We start from the raw sequence: 21,027 nt of genomic DNA, 5'->3' as shown, positions 1-21,027 counted from the left end.
AAAATCCACTCCTGGTACCTAAAATTTTCCTATGCGGCGGGCTGGGGACTACAACCTTCTTCTTCCCGCCCCACCACCATCAACGTCGGCCACCACCACCAGACCGCCTCCCCAGACTTCCAGAAGCGAAGCCGGTCCCCAAGCACCAACCCCGACCGCCACCGAGGCACCCGCCGAAGGCGGGTGCCGAGTTCACCGGCCCCAAGCGACAACCGGTCACCGAGGCACCCGCCGAAGGCGGGTGCCGAGTTCACCGGCCCCAAGCGACAACCGGTCACCGAGGCACCCGCCGAAGGCGGGTGCCGAGTTCACCGGCCCCAAGCGACAACCGGTCACCGAGGCACCCGCCGAAGGCGGGTGCCGAGTTCACTGGCCCCAAGCGACAACCGGTCACCGAGGCACCCGCCGAAGGCGGGTGCCGAGTTCACTGGCCCCAAGCGACAGCGGTCACCGAGGCACCCGCCTCCGGCGGGTGCCGAGTTTCACCGGCCCCGAGCACCAGCGGTCAGCCACGGAGGGTGCTGGATCATCCATACTTCCATAGCTCCAGAGCTCCATAGCCCCGGAGCTCCATAGCCCCGGAGCTCCATAGCCCCGGAGCTCCAGAGCTCCATAGCCCCGGAGCTCCATAGCCCCGGAGCTCCATAGCCCCGGAGCTCCATAGCCCCGGAGCTCCATAGCCCCAGAGCTCCATACTTCCATAGCCCCAGAGCTCCATAGCTCCATACTTCCATAGCTCCAGCCGCGGAGGGTGCTGGCTGGTGGCTCCATAGCTCCATACTTCCATACTTGCAGCCACGGAGTTGGCTAAAATTGCACTAAGTGCGAAAGCCCATTCATTTACAACGGCGTGTCCGCCAGGCGGCGACATTTCCCCGTTACCGGTGGCTGCGCGGCGGGTGAGTGACAGAGCTTATCCGAGCGGCTGGAACTCTGCGCCGGCGTGGTCGAGCGTGAGGCCCCGGCCCTTTGGCTGCCTGGTACCTAAAACACTTCCATTGATCCAGCCACGGAGGGTGCTGGCTGGTGGCTCCATAGCTCCATAGCTCCATACCTCCAGAGCTCCAGAGCTCCATAGCACCAGAGCTCCATAGCTCCATAGCACCAGAGCTCCATAGCTCCATAGCACCAGAGCTCCATAGCTCCATAGCACCAGAGCTCCATAGCTCCATAGCACCAGAGCTCCATAGCTCCATAGCACCAGAGCTCCATAGCTCCATAGCACCAGAGCTCATAGCTCCATAGCTCCAGCCTGGGTGGCTGGTGGCTCCATAGCTCCATACTTCCATAGCTCCAGTCAGAGAGTGTGCTAAAATTGCACTAAGTGCGAAAGCCCATTCATTTACAACGGCGTGTCCACAAGGCGGCGACATTTCCCCGTTACCGGTGGCTGCGCGGCGGGTGAGTGACAGAGCTTATCCGAGCGGCTGGAACTCTGCGCCGGCGTGGTCGAGCGTGAGGCCTCGGCCCTTTGGCTGCCTGGTACCTAAAACACTTCCATTGATCCAGCCACGGAGGGTGCTGGCTGGTGGCTCCATAGCTCCATAGCTCCATACCTCCAGAGCTCCAGAGCTCCATAGCACCAGAGCTCCATAGCTCCATAGCACCAGAGCTCCATAGCACCAGAGCTCCATAGCACCAGAGCTCCATAGCTCCATAGCACCAGAGCTCCATAGCTCCATAGCACCAGAGCTCCATAGCTCCATAGCACCAGAGCTCCATAGCTCCATAGCTCCATAGCACCAGAGCTCCATAGCTCCATAGCACCAGAGCTCCATAGCTCCATAGCACCAGAGCTCCATAGCTCCATAGCACCAGAGCTCCATAGCTCCATAGCACCAGAGCTCCATAGCTCCATAGCACCAGAGCTCCATAGCTCCATAGCACCAGAGCTCCATAGCTCCATAGCACCAGAGCTCCATAGCTCCATAGCACCAGAGCTCCATAGCTCCATAGCACCAGAGCTCCATAGCTCCATAGCTCCAGGGCTCCATAGCTCCAGGGCTCCATAGCTCCATAGCTCCAGGGCTCCATAGCTCCAGGGCTCCAGGGCTCCATAGCTCCATACCTCCAGAGCTCCATAGCTCCATACTTCCAGAGCTCCATAGCTCCATAGCTCCATACTTCCATAGCTCCAGCCGCGGAGGGTGCTGGCTGGTGGCTCCATAGCTCCATACTTCCATACTTGCAGCCACGGAGTTGGCTAAATTGCACTAAGTGCGAAAGCCCATTCATTTACAACGGCGTGTCCGCCAGGCGGCGACATTTCCCCGTTACCGGTGGCTGCGCGGCGGGTGAGTGACAGAGCTTATCCGAGCGGCTGGAACTCTGCGCCGGCGTGGTCGAGCGTGAGGCCCCGGCCCTTTGGCTGCCTGGTACCTAAAACACTTCCATTGATCCAGCCACGGAGGGTGCTGGCTGGTGGCTCCATAGCTCCATAGCTCCATAGCACCAGAGCTCCATAGCTCCATAGCACCAAGAGCTCCATAGCTCCATAGCACCAGAGCTCCATAGCTCCATAGCACCAGAGCTCCAGAGCTCCATAGCACCAGAGCTCCAGAGCTCCATAGCACCAGAGCTCCATAGCTCCATAGCACCAGAGCTCCAGAGCTCCATAGCACCAGAGCTCCATAGCTCCATAGCACCAGAGCTCCATAGCTCCATAGCACCAGAGCTCCATAGCTCCATAGCACCAGAGCTCCATAGCTCCATAGCACCAGAGCTCCATAGCTCCATAGCTCCAGGGCTCCATAGCTCCAGGGCTCCATAGCTCCATAGCTCCAGGGCTCCATAGCTCCAGGGCTCCAGGGCTCCATAGCTCCAGGGCTCCAGGGCTCCATAGCTCCATACCTCCAGAGCTCCATAGCTCCATACTTCCAGAGCTCCATAGCTCCATAGCGCCATACTTCCATAGCTCCATAGCTCCATACTTCCATAGCACCAGAGCTCCATAGCTCCAGAGCTCCATAGCTCCAGCCTGGGTGGCTGGTGGCTCCATAGCTCCATACTTCCATAGCTCCAGTCAGAGAGTTGGCGAAAATTGCACTAAGTGCGAAAGCCCATTCATTTACAACGGCGTGTCCACAAGGCGGCGACATTTCCCCGTTACCGGTGGCTGCGCGGCGGTGAGTGACAGAGCTTATCCGAGCGGCTGGAACTCTGCGCCGGCGTGGTCGAGCGTGAGGCCTCGGCCCTTTGGCTGCCTGGGTACCTAAAACACTTCCATTGATCCAGCCACGGAGGGTGCTGGCTGGTGGCTCCATAGCTCCATAGCTCCATAGCTCCATAGCTCCATAGCTCCATACTTCCATAGCTCCATACTTCCATAGCTCCAGACTTCCATAGCTCCATAGCTCCATAGCTCCATAGCTCCATACTTCCAGAGCGCCATAGCTCCATAGCACCAGAGCTCCAGAGCTCCATAGCTCCATAGCTCCATAGCCCCAGAGCTCCATAGCTCCATAGCTCCATAGCTCCAGAGCTCCATACTTCCATAGCTCCAGAGCTCCAGCCTGTCTGGTGGCTCCATAGCTCCATAGCTCCATACTTGCAGCCACGGAGCTGGCGAAAATTGCACTAAGTGCGAAAGCCCATTCATTTACAACGGCGTGTCCACAAGGCGGCGACATTTCCCCGTTACCGGTGGCTGCTTAGCGGGAGAGTGACAGAGCTTATCCGAGCGGCTGGAACTCTGGGCCGGCCTGGTCGAGCGGCTGGCCTCGTAGTTGAGGTACCAGGGGCGGGCTGGGGAGCTCCAGGCGGGGCTTGTGAGAGAGTGTAGCCGAGCGGCTGGAACTCTGGGCCGGCGTGGTTGAGCAGCATGCCCGCGGAGGTGGCTCTTCCATAGGCACGGAGGGTGCTGGAGCTCCACACTTCCCTAGGCACGGAGGGTGCTGGAGCTCCACACTTCCATAGCTCCAGCACGGAGGGTGCTGGAGCTCCACACTTCCATAGGCACGGAGGGTGCTGGAGCTCCATACTTCCATAGCTCCAGGCACGGAGGGTGCTGGAGCGCCACACTTCCATAGGCAGGGAGGGTGCTGGAGCTCCACACTTCCATAGGCACGGAGGGTGCTGGAGCTCCACACTTCCATAGGCAGGGAGGGTGCTGGAGCTCCACACTTCCATAGGCAGGGAGGGTGCTGGAGCTCCACACTTCCATAGGCAGGGAGGGTGCTGGAGCTCCACACTTCCATAGGCAGGGAGGGTGCTGGAGCTCCACACTTCCATAGGCAGGGAGGGTGCTGGAGCTCCACACTTCCATAGGCAGGGAGGGTGCTGGAGCTCCACACTTCCATAGGCAGGGAGGGTGCTGGAGCTCCACACTTCCATAGGCAGGGAGGGTGCTGGAGCTCCACACTTCCATAGGCAGGGAGGGTGCTGGAGCTCCACACTTCCATAGGCAGGGAGGGTGCTGGAGCTCCACACTTCCATAGGCAGGGAGGGTGCTGGAGCTCCACACTTCCATAGGCAGGGAGGGTGCTGGAGCTCCACACTTCCATAGGCAGGGAGGGTGCTGGAGCTCCACACTTCCATAGGCAGGGAGGGTGCTGGAGCTCCACACTTCCATAGGCAGGGAGGGTGCTGGAGCTCCACACTTCCATAGGCAGGGAGGGTGCTGGAGCTCCACACTTCCATAGGCAGGGAGGGTGCTGGAGCTCCACACTTCCATAGGCAGGGAGGGTGCTGGAGCTCCACACTTCCATAGGCAGGGAGGGTGCTGGAGCTCCACACTTCCATAGGCAGGGAGGGTGCTGGAGCTCCACACTTCCATAGGCAGGGAGGGTGCTGGAGCTCCACACTTCCATAGGCAGGGAGGGTGCTGGAGCTCCACACTTCCATAGGCAGGGAGGGTGCTGGAGCTCCACACTTCCATAGGCAGGGAGGGTGCTGGAGCTCCACACTTCCATAGGCAGGGAGGGTGCTGGAGCTCCACACTTCCATAGGCAGGAGGGTGCTGGAGCTCCACACTTCCATAGGCAGGGAGGGTGCTGGAGCTCCACACTTCCATAGGCAGGGAGGGTGCTGGAGCTCCACACTTCCATAGGCAGGGAGGGTGCTGGAGCTCCACACTTCCATAGGCAGGGAGGGTGCTGGAGCTCCACACTTCCATAGGCAGGGAGGGTGCTGGAGCTCCACACTTCCATAGGCAGGGAGGGTGCTGGAGCTCCACACTTCCATAGGCAGGGAGGGTGCTGGAGCTCCACACTTCCATAGGCAGGGAGGGTGCTGGAGCTCCACACTTCCATAGGCAGGGAGGGTGCTGGAGCTCCACACTTCCATAGGCAGGGAGGGTGCTGGAGCTCCACACTTCCATAGGCAGGGAGGGTGCTGGAGCTCCACACTTCCATAGGCAGGGAGGGTGCTGGAGCTCCACACTTCCATAGGCAGGGAGGGTGCTGGAGCTCCACACTTCCATAGGCAGGGAGGGTGCTGGAGCTCCACACTTCCATAGGCAGGGAGGGTGCTGGAGCTCCACACTTCCATAGGCAGGGAGGGTGCTGGAGCTCCACACTTCCATAGGCAGGGAGGGTGCTGGAGCTCCACACTTCCATAGGCAGGGAGGGTGCTGGAGCTCCACACTTCCATAGGCAGGGAGGGTGCTGGAGCTCCACACTTCCATAGGCAGGGAGGGTGCTGGAGCTCCACACTTCCATAGGCAGGGAGGGTGCTGGAGCTCCACACTTCCATAGGCAGGGAGGGTGCTGGAGCTCCACACTTCCATAGGCAGGGAGGGTGCTGGAGCTCCACACTTCCATAGGCAGGGAGGGTGCTGGAGCTCCACACTTCCATAGGCAGGGAGGGTGCTGGAGCTCCACACTTCCATAGGCAGGGAGGGTGCTGGAGCTCCACACTTCCATAGGCAGGGAGGGTGCTGGAGCTCCACACTTCCATAGGCAGGGAGGGTGCTGGAGCTCCACACTTCCATAGGCAGGGAGGGTGCTGGAGCTCCACACTTCCATAGGCAGGGAGGGTGCTGGAGCTCCACACTTCCATAGGCAGGGAGGGTGCTGGAGCTCCACACTTCCATAGGCAGGGAGGGTGCTGGAGCTCCACACTTCCATAGGCAGGGAGGGTGCTGGAGCTCCACACTTCCATAGGCAGGGAGGGTGCTGGAGCTCCACACTTCCATAGGCAGGGAGGGTGCTGGAGCTCCACACTTCCATAGGCAGGGAGGGTGCTGGAGCTCCACACTTCCATAGGCAGGGAGGGTGCTGGAGCTCCACACTTCCATAGGCAGGGAGGGTGCTGGAGCTCCACACTTCCATAGGCAGGGAGGGTGCTGGAGCTCCACACTTCCATAGGCAGGGAGGGTGCTGGAGCTCCACACTTCCATAGGCAGGGAGGGTGCTGGCACATCCACACTTCCAGCCACGGAGCATGCTGGCACTTCCACCTTGCTTGCTAAGTCGGCGTGATCTTGCCCAAAAAGTCCCTCCTCACCTCCAGCTGGAAGTGGAAAAAAATCCTCCACCTGCTTGGCCGAGGTTCTGGAAGCCAGCAGCTCGCAGAATGTTGCCAAAGTTTCACTGGAAGGAAAAGAAAAGAGAAGACCGAGTGCGCATTTCACCTACCGCCGAATGTCCACAAGAGGGAAGTGTCACTCCGTCGCAGAATCTGCGCCGACGCACTCGGCACCCTTCGAATTTATGGTGCCGGTGCGGGTGTTCTGGGTGCAAAAAGGCCGCCCAAGTGGTAGAAAAAAATCAGACTTCGTCTCTTAGGTCGAAATTAATGCCAAGTTTTGAAATGCGCTGGCAGGGGTGGACCAGGGCCCGTTAGAAGTGCTTAGGCGAGGTCCTGGAAGCCTAACCCGGCGTGATCTTGTGCAAAAAGCCGCTGCTGAGCTCCAGCTGGAAGTGTAAAAAGAACCGGGCTGGATCAAAAAAAGAACCGGGCGGCCCGTTAAAATTGCTTAGCCGAGGTCCTGGAACCCTAACCCGGCGTGATCTTGTGCAAAAAGCCGCTGCTGAGCTCCAGCTGGAAGTGTAAAAAGAACCGGGCTGGTTCAAAAAAAGAACCGGGCGACCCGTTAGAAGTGCTTAGCCGAGGTCCTGGAAGCCTAACCCGGCGTGATCTTGTGCAAAAAGCCGCTGCTGAGCTCCAGCTGGAAGTGGAAAAAGAACCGGGCTGGATCAAAAAAGAACCGGGCTGGATCAAAAAAGAACCGGGCGGCCCGTTAAAATTGCTTAGCCGAGGTCCTGGAAGCCTAACACGGCGTGATCTTGTGCAAAAAACCGCTCCCGAGCTCCAGCTGGAAGTGTAAAAAGAACCGGGCTGGATAAAAAAAGAACCGGGCTGGATCAAAAAAGAACCGGGCGACCCGTTAAAATTGCTTAGCCGAGGTCCTGGAAGCCTAACCCGGCGTGATCTTGTGCAAAAAGCCGCTGCTGAGCTCCAGCTGGAAGTGGAAAAAGAACCGGGCTGGATCAAAAAAGAACCGGGCTGGATCAAAAAAGAACCGGGCGGCCCGTTAAAATTGCTTAGCCGAGGTCCTGGAAGCCTAACACGGCGTGATCTTGTGCAAAAAACCGCTCCCGAGCTCCAGCTGGAAGTGTAAAAAGAACCGGGCTGGATAAAAAAAGAACCGGGCTGGATCAAAAAAGAACCGGGCGACCCGTTAAAATTGCTTAGCCGAGGTCCTGGAAGCCTAACACGGCGTGATCTTGTGCAAAAAGCCGCTCCCGAGCTCCAGCTGGAAGTGTAAAAAGAACCGGGCTGGATAAAAAAAGAACCGGGCTGGATCAAAAAAGAACCGGGCGACCCGTTAAAATTGCTTAGCCGAGGTCCTGGAAGCCTAACCCGGCGTGATCTTGTGCAAATAGCCGCTGCCGAGCTCCAGCTGGAAGTGTGAAAAGAACCGGGCTGGATAAAAAAAAGAACCGGGCTGGATCAAAAAAGAACCGGGCGACCCGTTAAAATTGCTTAGCCGAGGTCCTGGAAGCCTAACACGGCGTGATCTTGTGCAAAAAACCGCTCCCGAGCTCCAGCTGGAAGTGTAAAAAGAACCGGGCTGGATAAAAAAAGAACCGGGCTGGATCAAAAAAGAACCGGGCGACCCGTTAAAATTGCTTAGCCGAGGTCCTGGAAGCCTAACCCGGCGTGATCTTGTGCAAAAAGCCGCTCCCGAGCTCCAGCTGGAAGTGTAAAAAGAACCGGGCTGGATAAAAAAAGAACCGGGCTGGATCAAAAAAGAACCGGGCGACCCGTTAAAATTGCTTAGCCGAGGTCCTGGAAGCCTAACACGGCGTGTTCTTGTGCAAAAAGCCGCTCCCAAGCTCCAGCTGGAAGTGTAAAAAGAACCGGGCTGGATAAAAAAAAGAACCGGGCTGGATCAAAAAAGAACCGGGCGACCCGTTAAAATTGCTTAGCCGAGGTCCTGGAAGCCTAACACGGCGTGATCTTGTGCAAAAAGCCGCTCCCGAGCTCCAGCTGGAAGTGTAAAAAGAACCGGGCTGGATAAAAAAAGAACCGGGCTGGATAAAAAAAAGAACCGGGCGACCCGTTAAAATTGCTTAGCCGAGGTCCTGGAAGCCTAACACGGCGTGTTCTTGTGCAAAAAGCCGCTCCCGAGCTCCAGCTGGAAGTGTAAAAAGAACCAGGCTGGATAAAAAAAAGAACCGGGCTGGATCAAAAAAGAACCGGGCGACCCGTTAAAATTGCTTAGCCGAGGTCCTGGAAGCCTAACACGGCGTGATCTTGTGCAAAAAGCCGCTCCCGAGCTCCAGCTGGAAGTGTAAAAAGAACCGGGCTGGATAAAAAAAGAACCGGGCTGGATAAAAAAAAGAACCGGGCGACCCGTTAAAATTGCTTAGCCGAGGTCCTGGAAGCCTAACACGGCGTGTTCTTGTGCAAAAAGCCGCTCCCGAGCTCCAGCTGGAAGTGTAAAAAGAACCAGGCTGGATAAAAAAAAGAACCGGGCTGGATCAAAAAAGAACCGGGCGACCCGTTAAAATTGCTTAGCCGAGGTCCTGGAAGCCTAACACGGCGTGATCTTGTGCAAAAAGCCGCTCCCGAGCTCCAGCTGGAAGTGTAAAAAGAACCGGGCTGGATAAAAAAAGAACCGGGCTGGATAAAAAAAAGAACCGGGCGACCCGTTAAAATTGCTTAGCCGAGGTCCTGGAAGCCTAACACGGCGTGATCTTGTGCAAAAAGCCGCTCCCGAGCTCCAGCTGGAAGTGTAAAAAGAACCAGGCTGGATAAAAAAAAGAACCGGGCTGGATCAAAAAAGAACCGGGCGACCCGTTAAAATTGCTTAGCCGAGGTCCTGGAAGCCTAACACGGCGTGTTCTTGTGCAAAAAGCCGCTCCCGAGCTCCAGCTGGAAGTGTAAAAAGAACCAGGCTGGATAAAAAAAAGAACCGGGCTGGTTCAAAAAAGAACCGGGCAACCCGTTAAAATTGCTTAGCCGAGGTCCTGGAAGCCTAACACGGCGTGTTCTTGTGCAAAAAGCCGCTCCCGAGCTCCAGCTGGAAGTGTAAAAAGAACCAGGCTGGATAAAAAAAAGAACCGGGCTGGATCAAAAAAGAACCGGGCGACCCGTTAAAATTGCTTAGCCGAGGTCCTGGAAGCCTAACACGGCGTGTTCTTGTGCAAAAAGCCGCTCCCGAGCTCCAGCTGGAAGTGTAAAAAGAACCAGGCTGGATAAAAAAAAGAACCGGGCTGGTTCAAAAAAGAACCGGGCAACCCGTTAAAATTGCTTAGCCGAGGTCCTGGAAGCCTAACACGGCGTGATCTTGTGCAAAAAGCCGCTCCCGAGCTCCAGCTGGAAGTGTAAAAAGAACCGGGCTGGATAAAAAAAGAACCGGGCTGGATAAAAAAAAAGAACCGGGCGACCCGTTAAAATTGCTTAGCCGAGGTCCTGGAAGCCTAACACGGCGTGATCTTGTGCAAAAAGCCGCTCCCGAGCTCCAGCTGGAAGTGTAAAAAGAACCAGGCTGGATAAAAAAAAGAACCGGGCTGGATCAAAAAAGAACCGGGCGACCCGTTAAAATTGCTTAGCCGAGGTCCTGGAAGCCTAACACGGCGTGATCTTGTGCAAAAAGCCGCTCCCGAGCTCCAGCTGGAAGTGTAAAAAGAACCAGGCTGGATAAAAAAAAGAACCGGGCTGGATCAAAAAAGAACCGGGCGACCCGTTAAAATTGCTTAGCCGAGGTCCTGGAAGCCTAACACGGCGTGTTCTTGTGCAAAAAGCCGCTCCCGAGCTCCAGCTGGAAGTGTAAAAAGAACCAGGCTGGATAAAAAAAAGAACCGGGCTGGATCAAAAAAGAACCGGGCGACCCGTTAAAATTGCTTAGCCGAGGTCCTGGAAGCCTAACACGGCGTGTTCTTGTGCAAAAAGCCGCTCCCGAGCTCCAGCTGGAAGTGTAAAAAGAACCAGGCTGGATAAAAAAAAGAACCGGGCTGGATCAAAAAAGAACCGGGCGACCCGTTAAAATTGCTTAGCTGAGGTCCTGGAAGCCTAACACGGCGTGATCTTGTGCAAAAAGCCGCTCCCGAGCTCCAGCTGGAAGTGTAAAAAGAACCGGGCTGGATAAAAAAAAAGAACCGGGCTGGTTCAAAAAAGAACCGGGCAACCCGTTAAAATTGCTTAGCCGAGGTCCTGGAAGCCTAACCCGGCGTGATCTTGCCCGAAAGTCGGCCTCTATACTTCCATTTTAGGTACCAGGGGCTATTAGTGTACTTGGTCCCACTAGTCAGTGTACTCATCCAGTTACCCCCCGTTTTCCAAAACACCATCGGCACGTATAAGGGGGGGACTCTTGAGAGAGATGAGGTATATGGCAGCGCAACACCAATCCGCTCCGCGCTGGTTCCCATGTCGGCTACGGATGAATAAAACCAGCCTGTCCCCCCTGGAGCTCACGAGACACGGAATTTTTTCTAAGTGCCAACGGCTCTTCCGAGCAAACGTGTCCGCTCCGGCTGGTTCCCCCGTCGGCCTCGAATGACGAAAAATGCCGGTCTCCGCCCGGAGCTCATGACAAACGAAAAATTTTCTAAGTGCCAACGGCACTAGCGAGCGAATGTGTCCGCTCGGCGCTGGTTCCCGGGTCGAACCCGGAAGACGAAAAACGCCGCTCTCCGCCCGGAGCTCATGACAAACGAAAAATTTTCTAAGTGCCAACGGCACTAGCGAGCGAATGTGTCCGCTCGGCGCTGGTTCCCGGGTCGAACCCGGAAGACGAAAAACGCCGCTCTCCGCCCGGAGCTCATGACAAACGAAAAATTTTCTAAGTGCCAACGGCACTAGCGAGCGAATGTGTCCGCTCGGCGCTGGTTCCCGGGTCGAACCCGGAAGACGAAAAACGCCGCTCTCCGCCCGGAGCTCATGACAAACGAAACATTTTCTAAGTGCCAACGGCACTAGCGAGCGAATGTGTCCGCTCGGCGCTGGTTCCCGGGTCGAACCCGGAAGACGAAAAACGCCGCTCTCCGCCCGGAGCTCATGACAAACGAAAAATTTTCTAAGTGCCAACGGCACTTGCGAGCGAATGTGTCCGCTCGGCGCTGGTTCCCGGGTCGGACCCGGAAGACGAAAAACGCCGGTCTCCGCCCGGAGCTCATGACAAACGAAAAATTTTCTAAGTGCCAACGGCACTAGCGAGCGAATGTGTCCGCTCGGCGCTGGTTCCCGGGTCGGACCCGGAAGACGAAAAACGCCGGTCCTCGCCTGGAGGTCCCAGCAAAATCGGCGAAAAAACGACTAAGTGTCAACTTTCGAAAAAACGACTAAGTGCCCACGGCTCTGCGGGGCTTGTGAGTCCGCCCCGCGCCGGTTCGGTGGTCGGCCTCAAAAAGCAAAAAATCAGCCTCTCTCCCTGGAGCTCACCTCGAGGTACCAGGGGGTGAGGTACCCGGGCTAAGGTGCAGTACCTTTTTTGGTCTTCAGGTGCGCCAGAGTACAATGAAATGGTCCCAGTAGTCAGTGTACTCATCGACTTTCCCCCCGTTTTCCAAAGCACCTCGTTTACGAGTATGGAGGAGATGGTGCTGGTCTCCCCACGGCGTCGGACACGCCGTCCTCGACAGCACAAGGTCGGATAGAAGACCTGGAAAGCGCCGTGGCACGCGCTGGAGGTGGGCACTTTGGCGAAAAAACGACTAAGTGTCAACTTTCGAAAAAACGACTAAGTGTCAACTTTCGAAAAAACGGCTAAGTGTCAACTTTCGAAAAAACGACTAAGTGTCACCTCTCTGAAAAAATGGCAAAGTGTCGCCTCTCTGAAATTTTTCTAAGTGCCCACGGCTCTGCGGGCTCGTGCATCCGAGCCGCGCCGGTTCTGCAACCGGCCTAGAATGACGAAAAATAACGGTCTCCTCCTGGAGCTCACAGCCAATTGTGGCGAAAAAGTGGCAAAGTGCCCACGGCCCTGCCGAGCTTTGGCGTCCGCTCAGCGCCGGTGCCGCAGTCGGCCTCGAATGACGAAAAATGACGGTCTCCTCCTGGAGCTCACAGCCAACTTGGCAAAAAGTTTCTAAGTGCCCACGGCCCTGCCGAGCTTTGGCGTCCGCCCAGCGCCGGTTCCGCAGTCGGCCTCGAATGACGAAAAATAACGGTCTCCTCCTGGAGCTCACAGCCAACTTGGCAAAAAGTTTCTAAGTGCCCACGGCCCTGCCGAGCTTTGGCGTCCGCTCAGCGCCGGTGCCGCAGTCGGCCTCGAATGACGAAAAATGACGGTCTCCTCCTGGAGCTCACAGCCAACTTGGCAAAAAGTTTCTAAGTGCCCACGGCCCTGCCGAGCTTTGGCGTCCGCCCAGCGCCGGTTCCGCAGTCGGCCTCGAATGACGAAAAATAACGGTCTCCTCCTGGAGCTCACAGCCAACTTGGCAAAAAGTTTCTAAGTGCCCACGGCCCTGCCGAGCTTTGGCGTCCGCTCAGCGCCGGTGCCGCAGTCGGCCTCGAATGACGAAAAATGACGGTCTCCTCCTCCTGGAGCTCACAGCCAACTTGGCAAAAAGTTTCTAAGTGCCCACGGCCCTGCCGAGCTTTGGCGTCCGCCCAGCGCCGGTTCCGCAGTCGGCCTCGAATGACGAAAAATAACGGTCTCCTCCTGGAGCTCACAGCCAACTTGGCAAAAAGTTTCTAAGTGCCCACGGCCCTGCCGAGCTTTGGCGTCCGCTCAGCGCCGGTGCCGCAGTCGGCCTCGAATGACGAAAAATGACGGTCTCCTCCTGGAGCTCACAGCCAACTTGGCAAAAAGTTTCTAAGTGCCCACGGCCCTGCCGAGCTTTGGCGTCCGCCCAGCGCCGGTTCCGCAGTCGGCCTCGAATGACGAAAAATAACGGTCTCCTCCTGGAGCTCACAGCCAACTTGGCAAAAAGTTTCTAAGTGCCCACGGCCCTGCCGAGCTTTGGCGTCCGCCCAGCGCCGGTTCCGCAGTCGGCCTCGAATGACGAAAAATAACGGTCTCCTCCTGGAGCTCACAGCCAACTTGGCAAAAAGTTTCTAAGTGCCCACGGCCCTGCCGAGCTTTGGCGTCCGCCCAGCGCCGGTTCCGCAGTCGGCCTCGAATGACGAAAAATAACGGTCTCCTCCTGGAGCTCACAGCCAACTTGGCAAAAAGTTTCTAAGTGCCCACGGCCCTGCCGAGCTTTGGCGTCCGCTCAGCGCCGGTTCCGCAGTCGGCCTCGAATGACGAAAAATGACGGTCTCCTCCTGGAGCTCACAGCCAACTTGGCAAAAAGTTTCTAAGTGCCCACGGCCCTGCCGAGCTTTGGCGTCCGCCCAGCGCCGGTTCCGCAGTCGGCCTCGAATGACGAAAAATAACGGTCTCCTCCTGGAGCTCACAGCCAACTTGGCAAAAAGTTTCTAAGTGCCCACGGCCCTGCCGAGCTTTGGCGTCCGCTCAGCGCCGGTGCCGCAGTCGGCCTCGAATGACGAAAAATGACGGTCTCCTCCTGGAGCTCACAGCCAACTTGGCAAAAAGTTTCTAAGTGCCCACGGCCCTGCCGAGCTTTGGCGTCCGCCCAGCGCCGGTTCCGCAGTCGGCCTCGAATGACGAAAAATAACGGTCTCCTCCTGGAGCTCACAGCCAACTTGGCAAAAAGTTTCTAAGTGCCCACGGCCCTGCCGAGCTTTGGCGTCCGCCCAGCGCCGGTTCCGCAGTCGGCCTCGAATGACGAAAAATAACGGTCTCCTCCTGGAGCTCACAGCCAACTTGGCAAAAAGTTTCTAAGTGCCCACGGCCCTGCCGAGCTTTGGCGTCCGCCCAGCGCCGGTTCCGCAGTCGGCCTCGAATGACGAAAAATAACGGTCTCCTCCTGGAGCTCACAGCCAACTTGGCAAAAAGTTTCTAAGTGCCCACGGCCCTGCCGAGCTTTGGCGTCCGCTCAGCGCCGGTTCCGCAGTCGGCCTCGAATGACGAAAAATGACGGTCTCCTCCTGGAGCTCACAGCCAACTTGGCAAAAAGTTTCTAAGTGCCCACGGCCCTGCCGAGCTTTGGCGTCCGCCCAGCGCCGGTTCCGCAGTCGGCCTCGAATGACGAAAAATAACGGTCTCCTCCTGGAGCTCACAGCCAACTTGGCAAAAAGTTTCTAAGTGCCCACGGCCCTGCCGAGCTTTGGCGTCCGCTCAGCGCCGGTGCCGCAGTCGGCCTCGAATGACGAAAAATGACGGTCTCCTCCTGGAGCTCACAGCCAACTTGGCAAAAAGTTTCTAAGTGCCCACGGCCCTGCCGAGCTTTGGCGTCCGCCCAGCGCCGGTTCCGCAGTCGGCCTCGAATGACGAAAAATAACGGTCTCCTCCTGGAGCTCACAGCCAACTTGGCAAAAAGTTTCTAAGTGCCCACGGCCCTGCCGAGCTTTGGCGTCCGCCCAGCGCCGGTTCCGCAGTCGGCCTCGAATGACGAAAAATAACGGTCTCCTCCTGGAGCTCACAGCCAACTTGGCAAAAAGTTTCTAAGTGCCCACGGCCCTGCCGAGCTTTGGCGTCCGCCCAGCGCCGGTTCCGCAGTCGGCCTCGAATGACGAAAAATAACGGTCTCCTCCTGGAGCTCACAGCCAACTTGGCAAAAAGTTTCTAAGTGCCCACGGCCCTGCCGAGCTTTGGCGTCCGCTCAGCGCCGGTTCCGCAGTCGGCCTCGAATGACGAAAAATGACGGTCTCCTCCTGGAGCTCACAGCCAACTTGGCAAAAAGTTTCTAAGTGCCCACGGCCCTGCCGAGCTTTGGCGTCCGCCCAGCGCCGGTTCCGCAGTCGGCCTCGAATGACGAAAAATAACGGTCTCCTCCTGGAGCTCACAGCCAACTTGGCAAAAAGTTTCTAAGTGCCCACGGCCCTGCCGAGCTTTGGCGTCCGCTCAGCGCCGGTGCCGCAGTCGGCCTCGAATGACGAAAAATGACGGTCTCCTCCTGGAGCTCACAGCCAACTTGGCAAAAAGTTTCTAAGTGCCCACGGCCCTGCCGAGCTTTGGCGTCCGCCCAGCGCCGGTTCCGCAGTCGGCCTCGAATGACGAAAAATAACGGTCTCCTCCTGGAGCTCACAGCCAACTTGGCAAAAAGTTTCTAAGTGCCCACGGCCCTGCCGAGCTTTGGCGTCCGCCCAGCGCCGGTTCCGCAGTCGGCCTCGAATGACGAAAAATAACGGTCTCCTCCTGGAGCTCACAGCCAACTTGGCAAAAAGTTTCTAAGTGCCCACGGCCCTGCCGAGCTTTGGCGTCCGCCCAGCGCCGGTTCCGCAGTCGGCCTCGAATGACGAAAAATAACGGTCTCCTCCTGGAGCTCACAGCCAACTTGGCAAAAAGTTTCTAAGTGCCCACGGCCCTGCCGAGCTTTGGCGTCCGCTCAGCGCCGGTTCCGCAGTCGGCCTCGAATGACGAAAAATGACGGTCTCCTCCTGGAGCTCACAGCCAACTTGGCAAAAAGTTTCTAAGTGCCCACGGCCCTGCCGAGCTTTGGCGTCCGCCCAGCGCCGGTTCCGCAGTCGGCCTCGAATGACGAAAAATAACGGTCTCCTCCTGGAGCTCACAGCCAACTTGGCAAAAAGTTTCTAAGTGCCCACGGCCCTGCCGAGCTTTGGCGTCCGCCCAGCGCCGGTTCCGCAGTCGGCCTCGAATGACGAAAAATAACGGTCTCCTCCTGGAGCTCACAGCCAACTTGGCAAAAAGTTTCTAAGTGTCACATCTGTGAAAAAACGACTAAGTGTCAACTTTCGAAAAAACGGCTAAGTGTCAACTTTCGAAAAAACGGCAAAGTGTCACATCTCTGAAAAAACGGCTAAGTGTCGACTTTCGAAAAAACGGCTAAGTGTCAACTTTCGAAAAAACGGCAAAGTGTCACATCTCTGAAAAAACGGCTAAGTGTCACATCTCTGAAAAAACGGCTAAGTGTCACATCTCTGAAAAAACGGCTAAGTGTCGCCTCTCTGAAAAAACGGCAAAGTGTCAACTTTCGAAAAAACGACAGAGTGTCGCCTCTCTGAAAAAACGACTAAGTGTCGACTCTGAGAAAATGGCAAAGTGCCCACGGCTCTGCGGGCTCGTGCATCCGACCCGCGCCGGTTCCCCAGCCGGCCTGATATAAGGCAAAACCAGCCTCTCCGCCTGGAGCTCAGAGCCAACTTGGCGAATATTTTCTAAGTGCCCACGGCTCTGCGTGGCTACGGCGTCTGCCCAGCGCCGGTTCCTGGGTCGAACCCCGAGGACGAGGAATGCCGGTCTCCGCCTGGAGGTCCCAGCTTAATCGGCGAAAATTTTCTAAGTGCCCACGGCTCTGCCGGGCTCGTGCATCCGACCCGCGCCGGTTCCCCAGCCGGCCTGAAATAAGGCAAAACCAGGCTCTCCCCCTGGAGCTCAGAGCCAATTGTGGCGAAAAAACGACTAAGTGTCAACTTTCGAAAAAACGACTAAGTGTCAACTTTCCAAAAAAACGGCTAAGTGTCGACTTTCGAAAAAACGGCTAAGTGTCAACTTTCGAAAAAACGACTAAGTGTCGCCTCTGAAAAAACGACTAAGTGTCGCCTCTCTGAAAAAACGACTAAGTGCCCACGGCTCTGCGGGGCTTGTGAGTCCGCCCCGCGCCGGTTCGGCGGTCGGCCTCAAAAAGCGAAAAATCAGCCTCTCTCCCTGGAGCTCACCAAAAATTTGTCGAAATTTTTCTAAGTTCTCCTCGAGGTACCAGGGGGTGAGGTACCCGGGCTAAGGTGCAGTACCTTTTTTGGTCTTCAGGTGCGCCAGAGTACAATGAAATGGTCCCAGTAGTCAGTGTACTCATCGACTTTCCCCCCGTTTTCCAAAGCACCCCGTTTACGAGTATGGAGGAGATGGTGCTGGTCTCCCCACGGCGTCGGACACGCCGTCCTCGACAGCACAAGGTCGGATAGAAGACCTGAAAAGCGCCGTGGCACGCGCTGGAGGTGTCACTGTGGCGAAAAAGTGACTAAGTGTCAACTTTCGAAAAAACGGCTAAGTGTCAACTTTCGAAAAAACGGCTAAGTGTCAACTTTCGAAAAAACTGCTAAGTGTCAACTTTCGAAAAAACGACTAAGTGTCGCCTCTCTGAAAAAACGGCAAAGTGTCAACTTTCGAAAAAACGACTAAGTGTCAACTTTCGAAAAAACGACTAAGTGTCACCTCTCTGAAAAAATGGCAAAGTGTCAACTGCGAATGTGGTGGTGCATGGAAGGAAGTGGAGGACGGCCGCCTCCTTAAACACAGGCCGGAGAGGAGCGTCAGGGCCAGGCTCCTCAAACATGGACCGAGTGTCGCCCTTAACACAGACCAAGGGGAGGACGGCCGCCTCCTTAAACACAGGCCGGAGAGGAGCGTCAGGGCCAGGCTCCTCAAACATGGACCGAGTGTCGCCCTTAACACAGACCAAGGGGAGGACGGCCGCCTCCTTAAACACAGGCCGGAGAGGAGCGTCAGGGCCAGGCTCCTCAAACATGGACCGAGTGTCGCCCTTAACACGGACCAAGGGGAGGACGGCCGCCTCCTTAAACACAGGCCGGAGAGGAGCGTCAGGGCCAGGCTCCTCAAACATGGACCGAGTGTCGCCCTTAACACGGACCAAGGGGAGGACGGCCGCCTCCTTAAACACAGGCCGGAGAGGAGCGTCAGGGCCAGGCTCCTCAAACATGGACCGAGTGTCGCCCTTAACACAGACCAAGGGGAGGACGGCCGCCTCCTTAAACACAGGCCGGAGAGGAGCGTCAGGGCCAGGCTCCTCAAACATGGACCGAGTGTCGCCCTTAACACGGACCAAGGGGAGGACGGCCGCCTCCTTAAACACAGGCCGGAGAGGAGCGTCAGGGCCAGGCTCCTCAAACATGGACCGAGTGTCGCCCTTAACACGGACCAAGGGGAGGACGGCCGCCTCCTTAAACACAGGCCGGAGAGGAGCGTCAGGGCCAGGCTCCTCAAACATGGACAGAGTGTCGCCCTTAACACAGACCAAGCGGAGGACGGCCGCCTCCCTAAATACAGGCCGAACCGGAGCGCGAGTGTCGCTCCTTAAACACGGACCGAGTGGAGGACGGCCGCCTCCTTAAACACAGGCCGAACAAAATGACACAAAGTGTCAACTGCGAATGTTGTCCATCCAAGGAAGGAGCGTGATGCCCGGCCGGCTCCTTAAACACAGGCCGAGAGTCGCCCCGGACGGTCCGCCTCGCGGCGCCCGTCTGCTCGGATAAAATGACACAAAGTGTCAACTACGAATGTTGTCCATCCAAGGAGGGAGCGTGATGCCCGGCCGGCTCCGAAAACACAGGCCGAGAGTCGCCCCGGACGGTCCGCCTCGCGGCGCCCGTCTGCTCGGATAAAATGACACAAAGTGTCAACTGCGAATGTTGTCCATCCAAGGAAGGAGCGTGATGCCCGGCCGGCTCCTTAAACACAGGCCGAGAGTCGCCCCGGACGGTCCGCCTCGCGGCGCCCGCCCGCTCGGATAAAATGACACAAAGTGTCAACTACGAATGTTGTCCATCCAAGGAAGGAGCGTGATGCCCGGCCGGCTCCTTAAACACAGGCCGAGAGTCGCCCCGGACGGTCGCCTCGCGGCGCCCGTCTGCTCGGATAAAATGACACAAAGTGTCAACTACGAATGTTGTCCATCCAAGGAGGGAGCGTGATGCCCGGCCGGCTCCGAAAACACAGGCCGAGAGTCGCCCCGGACGGTCCGCCTCGCGGCGCCCGTCTGCTCGGATAAAATGACACAAAGTGTCAACTGCGAATGTTGTCCATCCAAGGAAGGAGCGTGATGCCCGGCCGGCTCCTTAAACACAGGCCGAGAGTCGCCCCGGACGGTCCGCCTCGCGGCGCCCGCCCGCTCGGATAAAATGACACAAAGTGTCAACTACGAATGTTGTCCATCCAAGGAAGGAGCGTGATGCCCGGCCGGCTCCTTAAACACAGGCCGAGAGTCGCCCCGGACGGTCGCCTCGCGGCGCCCGTCTGCTCGGATAAAATGACACAAAGTGTCAACTACGAATGTTGTCCATCCAAGGAGGGAGCGTGATGCCCGGCCGGCTCCGAAAACACAGGCCGAGAGTCGCCCCGGACGGTCCGCCTCGCGGCGCCCGTCTGCTCGGATAAAATGACACAAAGTGTCAACTACGAATGTTGTCCATCCAAGGAGGGAGCGTGAGGCCCGGCCGGCTCCGAAAACACAGGCCGAGAGTCGCCCCGGACGGTCCGCCTCTCGAGGCGCCCGCCCGCTCGGATAAAATGACACAAAGTGTCAACTACGAATGTTGTCCATCCAAGGAGGGAGCGTGATGCCCGGCCGGCTCCGAAAACACAGGCCGAGATTCGACCCCGGACGGGCCGTCTTCTCCCGGCGCCCGCCCGCGTACGCCCCCCATCCCCGGTCGCCCGTCTGCTCCCGGCGGGCCTCCGAGTACCCCCTCACCCAACTGACCGACTGGCACTCATGACCCGCCTTGGTAGGGCCTCCATCGGCCTCGGCTCGTCCGACGTCGGGTGGACGGTTCCTACCCACTGCGGGTCGCACTCTAGCGCCCCGGCCGCCGCGTGAGCGTGCGCTCCCCGCGCCGCCCCGCAGGCCCCGGCGCGACCGTACTGCGGCGAGACCGAGACGACCCGGTTTGGCATCCATCCCACCTAGCCACGATCCACGGAGGCCGAGCGAGCGGCTGAGTGTCGGGCGCCGCGCGTGCGAGCGTCCGCCGGCCGCGCCGGTCCTTCCGCGAATGTCGTTTCTCAAACCCTCCGGCTTGATAGCGGCGGCACCACGGGAAGCCGTCCACACACACACCGTCCGACCTCTATCCGAAAAGCCTTCCCGACCAACCGCGGTCGCGGGGGCGTCTGTCGCTCCGCATCGGGGGGGCGTATGGCTTCCGCGCTACGCGCTGCGGGCTCGGGGGGGCCGCAACGGCTGAGTCTGACTCGGCCGGGGCGCAGCTTCCCTCCCGGCAGTCAGCAATAGTGCCGATCGCGCCTGCCACCAGCCCCCTCCCCGACGGGTTCGTCGGCGCCGGCTGGCCGCCGTCCGCCTTCGTTCCCCGAGGGTTCCCAACCAGCGCCGATCCAACTCCGCATCCTGGCCGCACGCAGTGCGTGCCTCGCGCGGGTAAGTCGCCGGCGCAGCGCCGCAGCTCCCGACCCCCGCGTACGGGAATAGTTGAGGGCCTCAGCGGGCCGCACCGACCGAGTCCGACTCGGGCCGGGGCGCAGATTCCCGCTTGGGTGACCGAACGTTCTCTGCTCGGGCCGGAGGGCCGACGCCCGTCCCCCCCCGTCGTCCCCCACGGACCGCCTCCGAGGCCACTTCGCACGGCTCATCCTCGGCTCCCTACCAATGCTTAATCGATGGGGCCGCCCGGCCGGATTCGCGCCACCCTGTCCACCGCGAGTCTCCCCAGACTAACCCGAGTTACCGCCCAGCTCGCCTAACCTTGCACTCGCTCTGCCAAACGGTCGTGTAGTCGGCGGGCCGTCCTACGGGTCGCCCTCCCTCCCCAAACGCGCGGCGGGATAGCGGCAAGGCGGCGGCGGCGGCCAGCGGCGTCGGGGCGCTCGCACCGGAGAAGAGGCGTCTTACGAGGCCGGGCGCAGCTCCCTCT

This window comes from Syngnathus leptorhynchus, unplaced genomic scaffold (assembly GCF_054491065.1).
Source record: "Syngnathus leptorhynchus isolate UIUO unplaced genomic scaffold, UIUO_Slep HiC_scaffold_470, whole genome shotgun sequence".
Classification (NCBI taxonomy): Eukaryota; Metazoa; Chordata; class Actinopteri; order Syngnathiformes; family Syngnathidae; genus Syngnathus; species Syngnathus leptorhynchus.
The sequence above is the reverse complement of the archived record's forward strand: the minus strand, read 5'-3'. Positions refer to the sequence as shown.